Here is a 16,779-nt window from a genome sequence, read left to right on the forward strand (position 1 = left end):
TAAAGATTGATTTTGAGATTGATTTTTTTTTATGATCCTGATGCGGTCACTTCTATTTTGGAAAGAAAGTGCAAAGGGGGAGACCTCAATATCGTGCTCCAAATACTGAGGTTGCTCCACACGGCCAATTCCCAATGGGAAACTGGCCCTACAATGAGTTGCATTGACATTCTTTCTGGCTGATTCAGGAGCCCACTTTTCCACTATCTCATGGAATTTATCACCAGAGCTGATCTCATCTGACACCGTCGAGCTCGTGGGGTTCTCAGGGAGACCAGAGAGACTGCCGTTTTCTGTGCCATTAGTGACTCGTTTTGCCAGACAGACTGTGATTTCACCACATTGCCCTATCAACCTGTTGGGGCGAGATCTCCTTTTGCCAGACAGACTGTGATTTCACCACATTGCCCTATCAACCTGTTGGGGCGAGATCTCCTTGTGAGGACAGGAACAGCTATTCTGTGCGGACACAAAGGTCTTGTGGTGCAATTTCCTAATGGAATGAAACTGAACTGCTCTATTCTACAACGAGGTGTGAAAGGACAAATGCTGATGAGTGCAACATCCTCTCCAGAACAGGGGGTGTGGTCAGACATTTATTGGGGAGAACTTGAGCCTGAGACCTTACCTGGTGTCAGTGTTGTGGCATTGTTTCAGAGCTGGAGGCCCTGGTTGTCAAAGTCCTTGCCCTGCCAGTTGAGCCCTATCATGTCACCCTATCAGATGAAAACTTGTGCTGCAATCACATTTTGAGTCTTCAGACGTTTGCTCGTGGAGAAAGTGTCACTTTGGGTCATGATATACTTTTTTCTCAAAAAAACAGTGAATGCAACATGATCATATGAAAAATAATGCTGCAATCACATTTTGACCCTTCTGACGTTTGCTCGTGGAAAAAGTGTCAGTTTGACTCTAGAAACACTTTTTTCTCAAAACAAAAGTTAATGCAACATGATCATATGAAAACTTGTGCTGCAATCACCTTTTGACTTTATTGATGTTTGCTCGTGGAGATAACGTCACTTTGGGTCAGGAAACACTTTTTTCTCAAAACAAAGGTAAATGTAACATGATCATATTAAAACATATGCTGCAATCACATTTTGACTTTATTGACGTTTGCTCGTGGTGAAAACATCACTTTGGGTCAGGAAACACTTTTTTTTCAAAACCAAGGTAAATGCAACATGATCATATGAAAACTTACGCTGCAATCACATTTTGACTTTAGTGACGTTTGCTCGTGGAGAAAACATCACTTTGGGTCAGGAAACACTTTTTTCTCAAAACAAAGGTAAATGTAACATGATCATATGAAAACTTGTGCTGCAATCACATTTTGACTTTAGTGATGTTTGCTCGTGGAGAAAACATCACTTTGGCTCAGGAAACACTTTTTTCTCAAAACAAAGGTAAATTTAACATGATCATATGAAAACTTGTGCTGCGATCACATTTTGAGTTTATTGACGTTTGCTCGTGGAGATAACGTTACTTTGGGTCAGGAAACACTTTTTTCTCAAAACAAAGGTAAATGCAATATCATCATATGAAAACATATGCCGCAATCACATTTTGACTTTAGTGATGTTTGCTCGTGGAGAAAACATCACTTTGGGTCAGAAAACACTGTTTTCTCAAAACTAAGGTAAATGTAGCATGATTATATGAAAACTTGTGCTGTGATCACATTTTGAGTTTATTGATGTTTGCTTGTGGAGAAAACATCACTTTGGGTCAGGATACACATTTTTCTCAAAACAAAGGTAAATGCAGCATGATCATATGAAAACTTACACTGCAATCACATTTTGACTCTTCTGACGTTTGCTCGTGGAGAAAGCGTCACTTTAGGTCAGGAAACACTTTTTTCTCAAAACACAGGTAAATGCAACATGATCATGTGAAGACTTTTGCTGCAATCACCTTTTGACTTAATTGACGTTTGCTCGTGGAGATAACGTCACTTTGGTTCACGAAACACTTTTTTCTAAAAAAAAAAAGGTTAATGCAATATTATCATATGAAAACATATGCTGCAATCACATTTTGACTTTATTGACGTTTGCTCGTGGTGAAAACATCACTTTGGGTCAGGAAACACTTTTTTCTCAAAACCAAGGTAAATGCAACATGATCATATGAAAACTTACGCTGCAATCACATTTTGACTTTAGTGACGTTTGCTCGTGGAGAAAACATCACTTTGGGTCAGAAAACACTGTTTTCTCAAAACTAAGGTAAATGTAGCATGATTATATGAAAACTTGTGCTGTGATCACATTTTGAGTTTATTGATGTTTGCTTGTGGAGAAAACATCACTTTGGGTCAGGATACACATTTTTCTCAAAACAAAGGTAAATGCAGCATGATCATATGAAAACTTACACTGCAATCACATTTTGACTCTTCTGACGTTTGCTCGTGGAGAAAGCGTCACTTTAGGTCAGGAAACACTTTTTTCTCAAAACACAGGTAAATGCAACATGATCATGTGAAGACTTTTGCTGCAATCACCTTTTGACTTACCGTATTTTCACGACTATAAGGCGCACCTAAAAGCCTAGAATTTTCTAAAAAATCTACGGTGCGCCTTTTAACCCGGAGCGCCTTTTGTATGGATTACGGTAATATTGGTTAATCGCGGCTACCGTAGTCAGTAGGCGTGGCCGAGGTAACAGCAGTAAATTCAGTCCCAAACCATTTCTGTCTGTAAAGACCCCAAAATGGCTCCTTGCAAGAGACGCGCTTTTGACGCAGAGTTCAAACTGAAGGCTATCAGTCACGCAGTTGAACACGGAAATAGAGCAGCGGCAAGAGAATTTAACGTGAACGAATCAATGGTGCGGAAGTGGAGGAAGCAACAAGACGACCTGCGCCAGTTAAAGAAGACTCAACGGAGCTTCCGAGGAAACAAAGCATTAAGTGGATTAACAAAGGAACTCCAGCCGCTAGATATTGGTGTCAACGGGGCATTCAAAACTAGACTGCGAACTGCGTGGGACCGGTGGATGACGAACGGCGAACACACGTTCACCAAGACGGGGAGACGGCGCCGAGCGTCATACGTCACTATCTGCCAGTGGATCGTAAATGCCTGGGCATCGACCGTGGTCCGAGCTTTCGGGAAGGCAGGGATTGTCACTGAAATGCCAGACAACACCAGCGACACCGACCCTGATGACGACTTTGACGAGACGGAGCCGGCCATGTTGGACGCCGTATTAGCACAACTGTTCAATTCGGACACCGAAGAAGAAGAATTCGAGGGATTCCTGGATGAGGAATGAACTGATAAAGTGATCTTTACGTGTTTCTTTTGTGTGTTTACAACTTAACAAGGCTGGTCATACTGTGAATATGGACATTACCGTTTGAACAACGTTGTTATATTGCTATTGCTATCGCTTTGCACTACTTCGAGAGTTCGAGTTACCGTATATTGTGTTTGCACTAACGTTTGATTTACCGCAACGGTACTACGTGTTTATTATTAGTAATGTTGCACTAAATCGAAGATTTATTAAACTCCACTATCCACTTGTGATAAAAATGTTGCACTGCCTGTTATAACTCGCTGTTATTAAACGAACTACGCGAAAACACTACGTCACTCGGGAAAAATAATAAAACAGCTGTTTATTCGTTTTGGGAGTGAATAGAGTTGTGAGAACGACGGTTTGTATTCTATTAATAAAGTTTGACTGACTTATCTGGCTGTTTTATTGACATTCCTTTTAGCGCAGCTCGATCTAGTGAACGCGTCATGAAACCACAGGCACTACGCAGTTTCTATGCTATGCGCCTTATAACACGGTGCGCTCTGTGTATGAAAATATTTCTAAAATAGGCTGTTAATTGAAGGTGCGCCCTATAATACGGCGCGCCTTATGGTTGTGAAAATACGGTAATTGACGTTTGCTCGTGGAGATAACGTCACTTTGGTTCACGAAACACTTTTTTCTCAAAAAAAAAAGGTTAATGCAATATTATCATATGAAAACATATGCTGCAATCACATTTTGACTTTATTGACGTTTGCTCGTGGAGATAACGTCACTTTGGGTCAGGATACAATTTTTTCTCAAAACAAAGGTAAATGTAACATGATCATATTAAAACTTGTGCTGCCATCACATTTTGACCCATCTGAGGTTTGCTCGTTGAAAAAGTGTCAGTTGGGCTCAGGAAACACTTTTTTCTCAAAACCAAGGTAAATGCAACATGATCATATGAAAACTTACGCTGCAATCACATTTTGACTTTAGTGACGTTTGCTCGTGGTGAAAACATCACTTTGGGTCAGGAAACACTTTTTTCTCAAAACCAAGGTAAATGCAACATGATCATATGAAAACTTACGCTGCAATCACATTTTGACTTTAGTGACGTTTGCTCGTGGAGAAAACATCACTTTGGGTCAGGAAACACTTTTTTCTCAAAACAAAGGTAAATGTAACATGATCATATGAAAACTTGTGCTGCGATCACCTTTTGACTTAATTGACGTTTGCTCGTGGAGATAACGTCACTTTGGTTCACGAAACACTTTTTTCTCAAAACAAAGGTTAATGCAATATTATCATATGAAAACATATGCTGCAATCACATTTTGACTTTATTGACGTTTGCTCGTGGAGATAACGTCACTTTGGGTCAGGATACAATTTTTTCTCAAAACAAAGGTAACATGATCATATTAAAACTTGTGCTGCCATCACATTTTGACCCATCTGAGGTTTGCTCGTTGAAAAAGTGTCAGTTGGGCTCAGGAAACACTTTTTTCTGAAAACCAAGGTAAATGCAACATGATCATATGAAAACTTACGCTGCAATCACATTTTGACTTTAGTGACGTTTGCTCGTGGAAAAAGTGTCAGTTTGGCTCAGGAAACACTTTTTTCTCAAAACAAAGGTAAATGCAACATGATCATATGAAAACTTGTGCTGCAATCACATTTTGACTTTATTGACGTTTGCTCGTGGAGAAAACATCACTTTGGGTCAGGAAACACTTTTTTCTCAAAACCAAGGTAATGCAACATGATCATATGAAAACTTACGCTGCAATCACATTTTGAGTTTATTGACGTTTGCTCGTGGAGATAACGTCACTTTGGGTCAGGATACAATTTTTTCTCAAAACAAAGGTAAATGTAACATGATCATATGAAAACTTGTGCTGCAATCACATTTTGACTTTAGTGATGTTTGCTCGTGGAGAAAACATCACTTTGGCTCAGGAAACACTTTTTTCTCAAAACAAAGGTAAATTTAACATGATCATATGAAAACTTGTGCTGCGATCACATTTTGAGTTTATTGACGTTTGCTTGTGGAGATAACGTTACTTTGGGTCAGGAAACACTTTTTTCTCAAAACAAAGGTAAATGCAATATCATCATATGAAAACATATGCCGCAATCACATTTTGACTTTAGTGGTGTTTGCTCGTGGTGAAAACATCACTTTGGGTCAGGAAACACTTTTTTCTCAAAACCAAGGTAAATGCAACATGATCATATGAAAACTTACGCTGCAATCACATTTTGACTTTAGTGACGTTTGCTCGTGGAGAAAACATCACTTTGGGTCAGGAAACACTTTTTTCTCAAAACCAAGGTAAATGCAACATGATCATATGAAAACTTACGCTGCAATCACATTTTGAGTTTATTGACGTTTGCTCGTGGAGATAACGTTACTTTGGGTCAGGAAACACTTTTTTCTCAAAACAAAGGTAAATGTAACATGATCATATGAAAAAGTATGCTGCAATCACATTTTGACCCTTCGGACGTTTGCTTGTGGAAAAAGTGTCAGTTTGGCTCAGGAAACAGTTTTTTCTCAAAACAAAGGTAAATGCAACATGTTCATATGAAAACTTGTGCTGCGATCACATTTTGACCCATCTGAGGTTTGCTCGTGGAAAAAGTGTCACTTTGGGTCAGGAAACACTTTTTTCTCAAAACAAAGGTAAATGTAGCATGATCATATGAAAACTTGTGCTGCGATCACATTTTGAGTTTATTGACGTTTGCTCGTGGAGATAACGTTACTTTGGGTCAGGAAACACTTTTTTCTCAAAACAAAGGTAAATGCAATATCATCATATGAAAACATATGCCGCAATCACATTTTGACTTTAGTGATGTTTGCTCGTGGAGAAAACATCACTTTGGCTCAGGAAACACTTTTTTCTCAAAACAAAGGTAAATTTAACATGATCATATGAAAACTTGTGCTGCGATCACATTTTGAGTTTATTGACGTTTGCTCATGGAGATAACGTTACTTTGGGTCAGGAAACACTTTTTTCTCAAAACAAAGGTAAATGCAATATCATCATATGAAAACATATGCTGCAATCACATTTTGATTTTAGTGATGTTTGCTCGTGGAGAAAACATCACTTTGGGTCAGAAAACACTGTTTTCTCAAAACTAAGGTAAATGTAGCATGATTATATGAAAACTTGTGCTGTGATCACATTTTGAGTTTATTGATGTTTGCTTGTGGAGAAAACATCACTTTGGGTCAGGATACACATTTTTCTCAAAACAAAGGTAAATGCAGCATGATCATATGAAAACTTACACTGCAATCACATTTTGACTCTTCTGACGTTTGCTCGTGGAGAAAGCGTCACTTTAGGTCAGGAAACACTTTTTTCTCAAAACACAGGTAAATGCAACATGATCATGTGAAGACTTTTGCTGCAATCACCTTTTGACTTAATTGACGTTTGCTCGTGGAGATAACGTCACTTTGGTTCACGAAACACTTTTTTTCTCAAAAAAAAAGGTTAATGCAATATTATCATATGAAAACATATGCTGCAATCACATTTTGACTTTATTGACGTTTGCTCGTGGAGATAACGTCACTTTGGGTCAGGATACAATTTTTTCTCAAAACAAAGGTAAATTTAACATGATCATATTAAAACTTGTGCTGCCATCACATTTTGACCCATCTGAGGTTTGCTCGTTGAAAAAGTGTCAGTTGGGCTCAGGAAACACTTTTTTCTCAAAACAAAGGTAAATGCAATATCATCATATGAAAACATATGCCGCAATCACATTTTGACTTTAGTGATGTTTGCTCGTGGAGAAAACATCACTTTGGCTCAGGAAACACTTTTTTCTCAAAACAAAGGTAAATTTAACATGATCATATGAAAACTTGTGCTGCGATCACATTTTGAGTTTATTGACGTTTGCTCGTGGAGATAACGTTACTTTGGGTCAGGAAACACTTTTTTCTCAAAACAAAGGTAAATGTAACATGATCATATGAAAACTTGTGCTGCGATCACATTTTGAGTTTATTGACGTTTGCTCATGGAGATAACGTTACTTTGGGTCAGGAAACACTTTTTTCTCAAAACAAAGGTAAATGCAATATCATCATATGAAAACATATGCTGCAATCACATTTTGATTTTAGTGATGTTTGCTCGTGGAGAAAACATCACTTTGGGTCAGAAAACACTGTTTTCTCAAAACTAAGGTAAATGTAGCATGATTATATGAAAACTTGTGCTGTGATCACATTTTGAGTTTATTGATGTTTGCTTGTGGAGAAAACATCACTTTGGGTCAGGATACACTTTTTTCTCAAAACACAGGTAAATGCAACATGATCATGTGAAGACTTTTGCTGCAATCACCTTTTGACTTAATTGACGTTTGCTCGTGGAGATAACGTCACTTTGGTTCACGAAACACTTTTTTCTCAAAAAAAAAAGGTTAATGCAATATTATCATATGAAAACATATGCTGCAATCACATTTTGACTTTATTGACGTTTGCTCGTGGAGATAACGTCACTTTGGGTCAGGATACAATTTTTTCTCAAAACAAAGGTAAATGTAACATGATCATATTAAAACTTACACTGCAATCACATTTTGACCCTTCGGACGTTTGCTTGTGGAAAAAGTGTCAGTTTGGCTCAGGAAACACTTTTTTCTCAAAACAAAGGGAAATGCAATATTATCATATGAAAACATATGCTGCAATCACATTTTGACTTTATTGACGTTTGCTCGTGGTGAAAACATCACTTTGGGTCAGGAAACACTTTTTTCTCAAAACCAAGGTAAATGCAACATGATCATATGAAAACTTACGCTGCAATCACATTTTGACTTTAGTGACGTTTGCTCGTGGAGAAAACATCACTTTGGGTCAGGAAACACTTTTTTCTCAAAACAAAGGTAAATGTAACATGATCATATGAAAACTTGTGCTGCAATCACATTTTGACTTTAGTGATGTTTGCTCGTGGAGAAAACATCACTTTGGCTCAGGAAACACTTTTTTCTCAAAACAAAGGTAAATTTAACATGATCATATGAAAACTTGTGCTGCGATCACATTTTGAGTTTATTGACGTTTGCTCGTGGAGATAACGTTACTTTGGGTCAGGAAACACTTTTTTCTCAAAACAAAGGTAAATGCAATATCATCATATGAAAACATATGCCGCAATCACATTTTGACTTTAGTGATGTTTGCTCGTGGTGAAAACATCACTTTGGGTCAGGAAACACTTTTTTCTCAAAACCAAGGTAAATGCAACATGATCATATGAAAACTTACGCTGCAATCACATTTTGACTTTAGTGACGTTTGCTCGTGGAGAAAACATCACTTTGGGTCAGGAAACACTTTTTTCTCAAAACCAAGGTAAATGCAACATGATCATATGAAAACTTACGCTGCAATCACATTTTGAGTTTATTGACGTTTGCTCGTGGAGATAACGTTACTTTGGGTCAGGAAACACTTTTTTCTCAAAACAAAGGTAAATGTAACATGATCATATGAAAAAGTATGCTGCAATCACATTTTGACCCTTCGGACGTTTGCTTGTGGAAAAAGTGTCAGTTTGGCTCAGGAAACAGTTTTTTCTCAAAACAAAGGTAAATGCAACATGTTCATATGAAAACTTGTGCTGCGATCACATTTTGACCCATCTGAGGTTTGCTCGTGGAAAAAGTGTCACTTTGGGTCAGGAAACACTTTTTTCTCAAAACAAAGGTAAATGTAGCATGATCATATGAAAACTTGTGCTGCGATCACATTTTGAGTTTATTGACGTTTGCTCGTGGAGATAACGTTACTTTGGGTCAGGAAACACTTTTTTCTCAAAACAAAGGTAAATGCAATATCATCATATGAAAACATATGCCGCAATCACATTTTGACTTTAGTGATGTTTGCTCGTGGAGATAACGTCACTTTGGGTCAGGATACAATTTTTTCTCAAAACAAAGGTAAATGTAACATGATCATATTAAAACTTGTGCTGCCATCACATTTTGACCCATCTGAGGTTTGCTCGTTGAAAAAGTGTCAGTTGGGCTCAGGAAACACTTTTTTCTCAAAACAAAGGGAAATGCAATATTATCATATGAAAACATATGCTGCAATCACATTTTGACTTTATTGACGTTTGCTCGTGGTGAAAACATCACTTTGGGTCAGGAAACACTTTTTTCTCAAAACCAAGGTAAATGCAACATGATCATATGAAAACTTACGCTGCAATCACATTTTGACTTTAGTGACGTTTGCTCGTGGAGAAAACATCACTTTGGGTCAGGAAACACTTTTTTCTCAAAACCAAGGTAAATGCAACATGATCATATGAAAACTTACGCTGCAATCACATTTTGAGTTTATTGACGTTTGCTCGTGGAGATAACGTTACTTTGGGTCAGGAAACACTTTTTTCTCAAAACAAAGGTAAATGTAACATGATCATATGAAAAAGTATGCTGCAATCACATTTTGACCCTTCGGACGTTTGCTTGTGGAAAAAGTGTCAGTTTGGCTCAGGAAACAGTTTTTCTCAAAACAAAGGTAAATGCAACATGTTCATATGAAAACTTGTGCTGCGATCACATTTTGACCCATCTGAGGTTTGCTCGTGGAAAAAGTGTCACTTTGGGTCAGGAAACACTTTTTTCTCAAAACAAAGGTAAATGTAGCATGATCATATGAAAACTTGTGCTGCGATCACATTTTGAGTTTATTGACGTTTGCTCGTGGAGATAACGTTACTTTGGGTCAGGAAACACTTTTTTCTCAAAACAAAGGTAAATGCAATATCATCATATGAAAACATATGCCGCAATCACATTTTGACTTTAGTGATGTTTGCTCGTGGAGATAACGTTACTTTGGTTCACGAAACACTTTTTTCTCAAAAAAAAAAGGTTAATGCAATATTATCATATGAAAACATATGCTGCAATCACATTTTGACTTTATTGACGTTTGCTCGTGGAGATAACGTCACTTTGGGTCAGGATACAATTTTTTCTCAAAACAAAGGTAAATGTAACATGATCATATTAAAACTTGTGCTGCCATCACATTTTGACCCATCTGAGGTTTGCTCGTTGAAAAAGTGTCAGTTGGGCTCAGGAAACACTTTTTTCTCAAAACAAAGGGAAATGCAATATTATCATATGAAAACATATGCTGCAATCACATTTTGACTTTATTGACGTTTGCTCGTGGTGAAAACATCACTTTGGGTCAGGAAACACTTTTTTCTCAAAACCAAGGTAAATGCAACATGATCATATGAAAACTTACGCTGCAATCACATTTTGACTTTAGTGACGTTTGCTCGTGGAGAAAACATCACTTTGGGTCAGGAAACACTTTTTTCTCAAAACAAAGGTAAATGTAACATGATCATATGAAAACTTGTGCTGCAATCACATTTTGACTTTAGTGATGTTTGCTCGTGGAGAAAACATCACTTTGGCTCAGGAAACACTTTTTTCTCAAAACAAAGGTAAATTTAACATGATCATATGAAAACTTGTGCTGCGATCACATTTTGAGTTTATTGACGTTTGCTCGTGGAGATAACGTTACTTTGGGTCAGGAAACACTTTTTTCTCAAAACAAAGGTAAATGCAATATCATCATATGAAAACATATGCCGCAATCACATTTTGACTTTAGTGATGTTTGCTCGTGGTGAAAACATCACTTTGGGTCAGGAAACACTTTTTTCTCAAAACCAAGGTAAATGCAACATGATCATATGAAAACTTACGCTGCAATCACATTTTGACTTTAGTGACGTTTGCTCGTGGAGAAAACATCACTTTGGGTCAGGAAACACTTTTTTCTCAAAACCAAGGTAAATGCAACATGATCATATGAAAACTTACGCTGCAATCACATTTTGAGTTTATTGACGTTTGCTCGTGGAGATAACGTTACTTTGGGTCAGGAAACACTTTTTTCTCAAAACAAAGGTAAATGTAACATGATCATATGAAAAAGTATGCTGCAATCACATTTTGACCCTTCGGACGTTTGCTTGTGGAAAAAGTGTCAGTTTGGCTCAGGAAACAGTTTTTTCTCAAAACAAAGGTAAATGCAACATGTTCATATGAAAACTTGTGCTGCGATCACATTTTGACCCATCTGAGGTTTGCTCGTGGAAAAAGTGTCACTTTGGGTCAGGAAACACTTTTTTCTCAAAACAAAGGTAAATGTAGCATGATCATATGAAAACTTGTGCTGCGATCACATTTTGAGTTTATTGACGTTTGCTCGTGGAGATAACGTTACTTTGGGTCAGGAAACACTTTTTTCTCAAAACAAAGGTAAATGCAATATCATCATATGAAAACATATGCCGCAATCACATTTTGACTTTAGTGATGTTTGCTCGTGGAGATAACGTCACTTTGGGTCAGGATACAATTTTTTCTCAAAACAAAGGTAAATGTAACATGATCATATTAAAACTTGTGCTGCCATCACATTTTGACCCATCTGAGGTTTGCTCGTTGAAAAAGTGTCAGTTGGGCTCAGGAAACACTTTTTTCTCAAAACAAAGGGAAATGCAATATTATCATATGAAAACATATGCTGCAATCACATTTTGACTTTATTGACGTTTGCTCGTGGTGAAAACATCACTTTGGGTCAGGAAACACTTTTTTCTCAAAACCAAGGTAAATGCAACATGATCATATGAAAACTTACGCTGCAATCACATTTTGACTTTAGTGACGTTTGCTCGTGGAGAAAACATCACTTTGGGTCAGGAAACACTTTTTTCTCAAAACCAAGGTAAATGCAACATGATCATATGAAAACTTACGCTGCAATCACATTTTGAGTTTATTGACGTTTGCTCGTGGAGATAACGTTACTTTGGGTCAGGAAACACTTTTTTCTCAAAACAAAGGTAAATGTAACATGATCATATGAAAAAGTATGCTGCAATCACATTTTGACCCTTCGGACGTTTGCTTGTGGAAAAAGTGTCAGTTTGGCTCAGGAAACAGTTTTTTTCTCAAAACAAAGGTAAATGCAACATGTTCATATGAAAACTTGTGCTGCGATCACATTTTGACCCATCTGAGGTTTGCTCGTGGAAAAAGTGTCACTTTGGGTCAGGAAACACTTTTTTCTCAAAACAAAGGTAAATGTAGCATGATCATATGAAAACTTGTGCTGCGATCACATTTTGAGTTTATTGACGTTTGCTCGTGGAGATAACGTTACTTTGGGTCAGGAAACACTTTTTTCTCAAAACAAAGGTAAATGCAATATCATCATATGAAAACATATGCCGCAATCACATTTTGACTTTAGTGATGTTTGCTCGTGGAGATAACGTTACTTTGGTTCACGAAACACTTTTTTCTCAAAAAAAAAAGGTTAATGCAATATTATCATATGAAAACATATGCTGCAATCACATTTTGACTTTATTGACGTTTGCTCGTGGAGATAACGTCACTTTGGGTCAGGATACAATTTTTTCTCAAAACAAAGGTAAATGTAACATGATCATATTAAAACTTGTGCTGCCATCACATTTTGACCCATCTGAGGTTTGCTCGTTGAAAAAGTGTCAGTTGGGCTCAGGAAACACTTTTTTCTCAAAACAAAGGGAAATGCAATATTATCATATGAAAACATATGCTGCAATCACATTTTGACTTTATTGACGTTTGCTCGTGGTGAAAACATCACTTTGGGTCAGGAAACACTTTTTTCTCAAAACCAAGGTAAATGCAACATGATCATATGAAAACTTACGCTGCAATCACATTTTGACTTTAGTGACGTTTGCTCGTGGAGAAAACATCACTTTGGGTCAGGAAACACTTTTTTCTCAAAACAAAGGTAAATGTAACATGATCATATGAAAACTTGTGCTGCAATCACATTTTGACTTTAGTGATGTTTGCTCGTGGAGAAAACATCACTTTGGCTCAGGAAACACTTTTTTCTCAAAACAAAGGTAAATTTAACATGATCATATGAAAACTTGTGCTGCGATCACATTTTGAGTTTATTGACGTTTGCTCGTGGAGATAACGTTACTTTGGGTCAGGAAACACTTTTTTCTCAAAACAAAGGTAAATGCAATATCATCATATGAAAACATATGCCGCAATCACAATTTTGACTTTAGTGATGTTTGCTCGTGGTGAAAACATCACTTTGGGTCAGGAAACACTTTTTTCTCAAAACCAAGGTAAATTTAACATGATCATATGAAAACTTACGCTGCAATCACATTTTGACTTTCTTGACGTTTGGTCGTGGAGAAAACATCACTTTGGGTCAGGAAACACTTATTTCTCAAAACCAAGGTAAATGCAACATGATCATATGAAAACTTACGCTGCAATCACATTTTGAGTTTATTGACGTTTGCTCGTGGAGATAACGTTACTTTGGGTCAGGAAACACTTTTTTCTCAAAACAAAGGTAAATGTAACATGATCATATGAAAAAGTATGCTGCAATCACATTTTGACCCTTCGGACGTTTGCTTGTGGAAAAAGTGTCAGTTTGGCTCAGGAAACAGTTTTTTCTCAAAACAAAGGTAAATGCAACATGTTCATATGAAAACTTGTGCTGCGATCACATTTTGACCCATCTGAGGTTTGCTCGTGGAAAAAGTGTCACTTTGGGTCAGGAAACACTTTTTTCTCAAAACAAAGGTAAATGTAGCATGATCATATGAAAACTTGTGCTGCGATCACATTTTGAGTTTATTGACGTTTGCTCGTGGAGATAACGTTACTTTGGGTCAGGAAACACTTTTTTCTCAAAACAAAGGTAAATGCAATATCATCATATGAAAACATATGCCGCAATCACATTTTGACTTTAGTGATGTTTGCTCGTGGAGATAACGTTACTTTGGTTCACGAAACACTTTTTTCTCAAAAAAAAAAGGTTAATGCAATATTATCATATGAAAACATATGCTGCAATCACATTTTGACTTTATTGACGTTTGCTCGTGGAGATAACGTCACTTTGGGTCAGGATACAATTTTTTCTCAAAACAAAGGTAAATGTAACATGATCATATTAAAACTTGTGCTGCCATCACATTTTGACCCATCTGAGGTTTGCTCGTTGAAAAAGTGTCAGTTGGGCTCAGGAAACACTTTTTTCTCAAAACAAAGGGAAATGCAATATTATCATATGAAAACATATGCTGCAATCACATTTTGACTTTATTGACGTTTGCTCGTGGTGAAAACATCACTTTGGGTCAGGAAACACTTTTTTCTCAAAACCAAGGTAAATGCAACATGATCATATGAAAACTTACGCTGCAATCACATTTTGACTTTAGTGACGTTTGCTCGTGGAGAAAACATCACTTTGGGTCAGGAAACACTTTTTTCTCAAAACAAAGGTAAATGTAACATGATCATATGAAAACTTGTGCTGCAATCACATTTTGACTTTAGTGATGTTTGCTCGTGGAGAAAACATCACTTTGGCTCAGGAAACACTTTTTTTCTCAAAACAAAGGTAAATTTAACATGATCATATGAAAACTTGTGCTGCGATCACATTTTGAGTTTATTGACGTTTGCTCGTGGAGATAACGTTACTTTGGGTCAGGAAACACTTTTTTCTCAAAACAAAGGTAAATGCAATATCATCATATGAAAACATATGCCGCAATCACAATTTTGACTTTAGTGATGTTTGCTCGTGGTGAAAACATCACTTTGGGTCAGGAAACACTTTTTTCTCAAAACCAAGGTAAATTTAACATGATCATATGAAAACTTACGCTGCAATCACATTTTGACTTTAGTGACGTTTGCTCGTGGAGAAAACATCCCTTTGGGTCAGGAAACACTTTTTTCTGAAAACCAAGGTAAATTTAACATGATCATATGAAAACTTGTGCTGCGATCACATTTTGAGTTTATTGACGTTTGCTCGTGGAGATAATGTTACTTTGGGTCAGGATACAATTTTTTCTCAAAACAAAGGTAAATGTAACATGATCATATAAAAAAATGTGCTGCAATCACATTTTGCCCCTTCAGACGTTTGCTCGTGGAAAAAGTGTCAGTTTGGCTCAGGAAACACTTTTTTCTCAAAACAAAGGTAAATGCAATATCATCATATGAAAACATATGCCGCAATCACATTTTGACTTTAGTGATGTTTGCTCGTGGAGAAAACATCACTTTGGGTCAGAAAACACTGTTTTCTCAAAACTAAGGTAAATGTAGCATGATTATATGAAAACTTGTGCTGTGATCACATTTTGAGTTTATTGATGTTTGCTTGTGGAGAAAACATCACTTTGGGTCAGGATACACATTTTTCTCAAAACAAAGGTAAATGCAGCATGATCATATGAAAACTTACACTGCAATCACATTTTGACTCTTCTGACGTTTGCTCGTGGAGAAAGCGTCACTTTAGGTCAGGAAACACTTTTTTCTCAAAACACAGGTAAATGCAACATGATCATGTGAAGACTTTTGCTGCAATCACCTTTTGACTTAATTGACGTTTGCTCGTGGAGATAACGTCACTTTGGTTCACGAAACACTTTTTTCTCAAAACAAAGGTAAATGTAACATGATCATATTAAAACTTGTGCTGCGATCACATTTTGAGTTTATTGATGTTTGCTTGTGGAGAAAACATCATTTTGGGTCACGAAACACTTTTTTCTCAAAACAAAGGTAAATGCAACATGATTATGTGAAGACTTTTGCTGCAATCACCTTTTGACTTAATTGACGTTTGCTCGTGGAGATAACGTTACTTTGGGTCAGGAAACACTTTTTTCTCAAAACAAAGGTAAATGCAATATCATCATATGAAAACATATGCCGCAATCACATTTTGACTTTAGTGATGTTTGCTCGTGGAGAAAACATCACTTTGGCTCAGGAAACACTTTTTTCTCAAAACAAAGGTAAATTTAACATGATCATATGAAAACTTGTGCTGCGATCACATTTTGACTTTATTGATGTTTCCTCGTGGAGATAACGTCACTTTGGGTCAGGATACAATTTTTTCTCAAAACAAAGGTAAATGTAACATGATCATATTAAAACTTGTGCTGCCATCACATTTTGACCCATCTGAGGTTTGCTCGTTGAAAAAGTGTCAGTTGGGCTCAGGAAACACTTTTTTCTCAAAACAAAGGGAAATGCAATATTATCATATGAAAACATATGCTGCAATCACATTTTGACTTTATTGACGTTTGCTCGTGGTGAAAACATCACTTTGGGTCAGGAAACACTTTTTTCTCAAAACCAAGGTAAATGCAACATGATCATATGAAAACTTACGCTGCAATCACATTTTGACTTTAGTGACGTTTGCTCGTGGAGAAAACATCACTTTGGGTCAGGAAACACTTTTTTCTCAAAACAAAGGTAAATGTAACATGATCATATGAAAAAATGTGCTGCAATCACATTTTGCCC

This window comes from Takifugu rubripes, chromosome 10 (assembly GCF_901000725.2).
Source record: "Takifugu rubripes chromosome 10, fTakRub1.2, whole genome shotgun sequence".
Classification (NCBI taxonomy): Eukaryota; Metazoa; Chordata; class Actinopteri; order Tetraodontiformes; family Tetraodontidae; genus Takifugu; species Takifugu rubripes.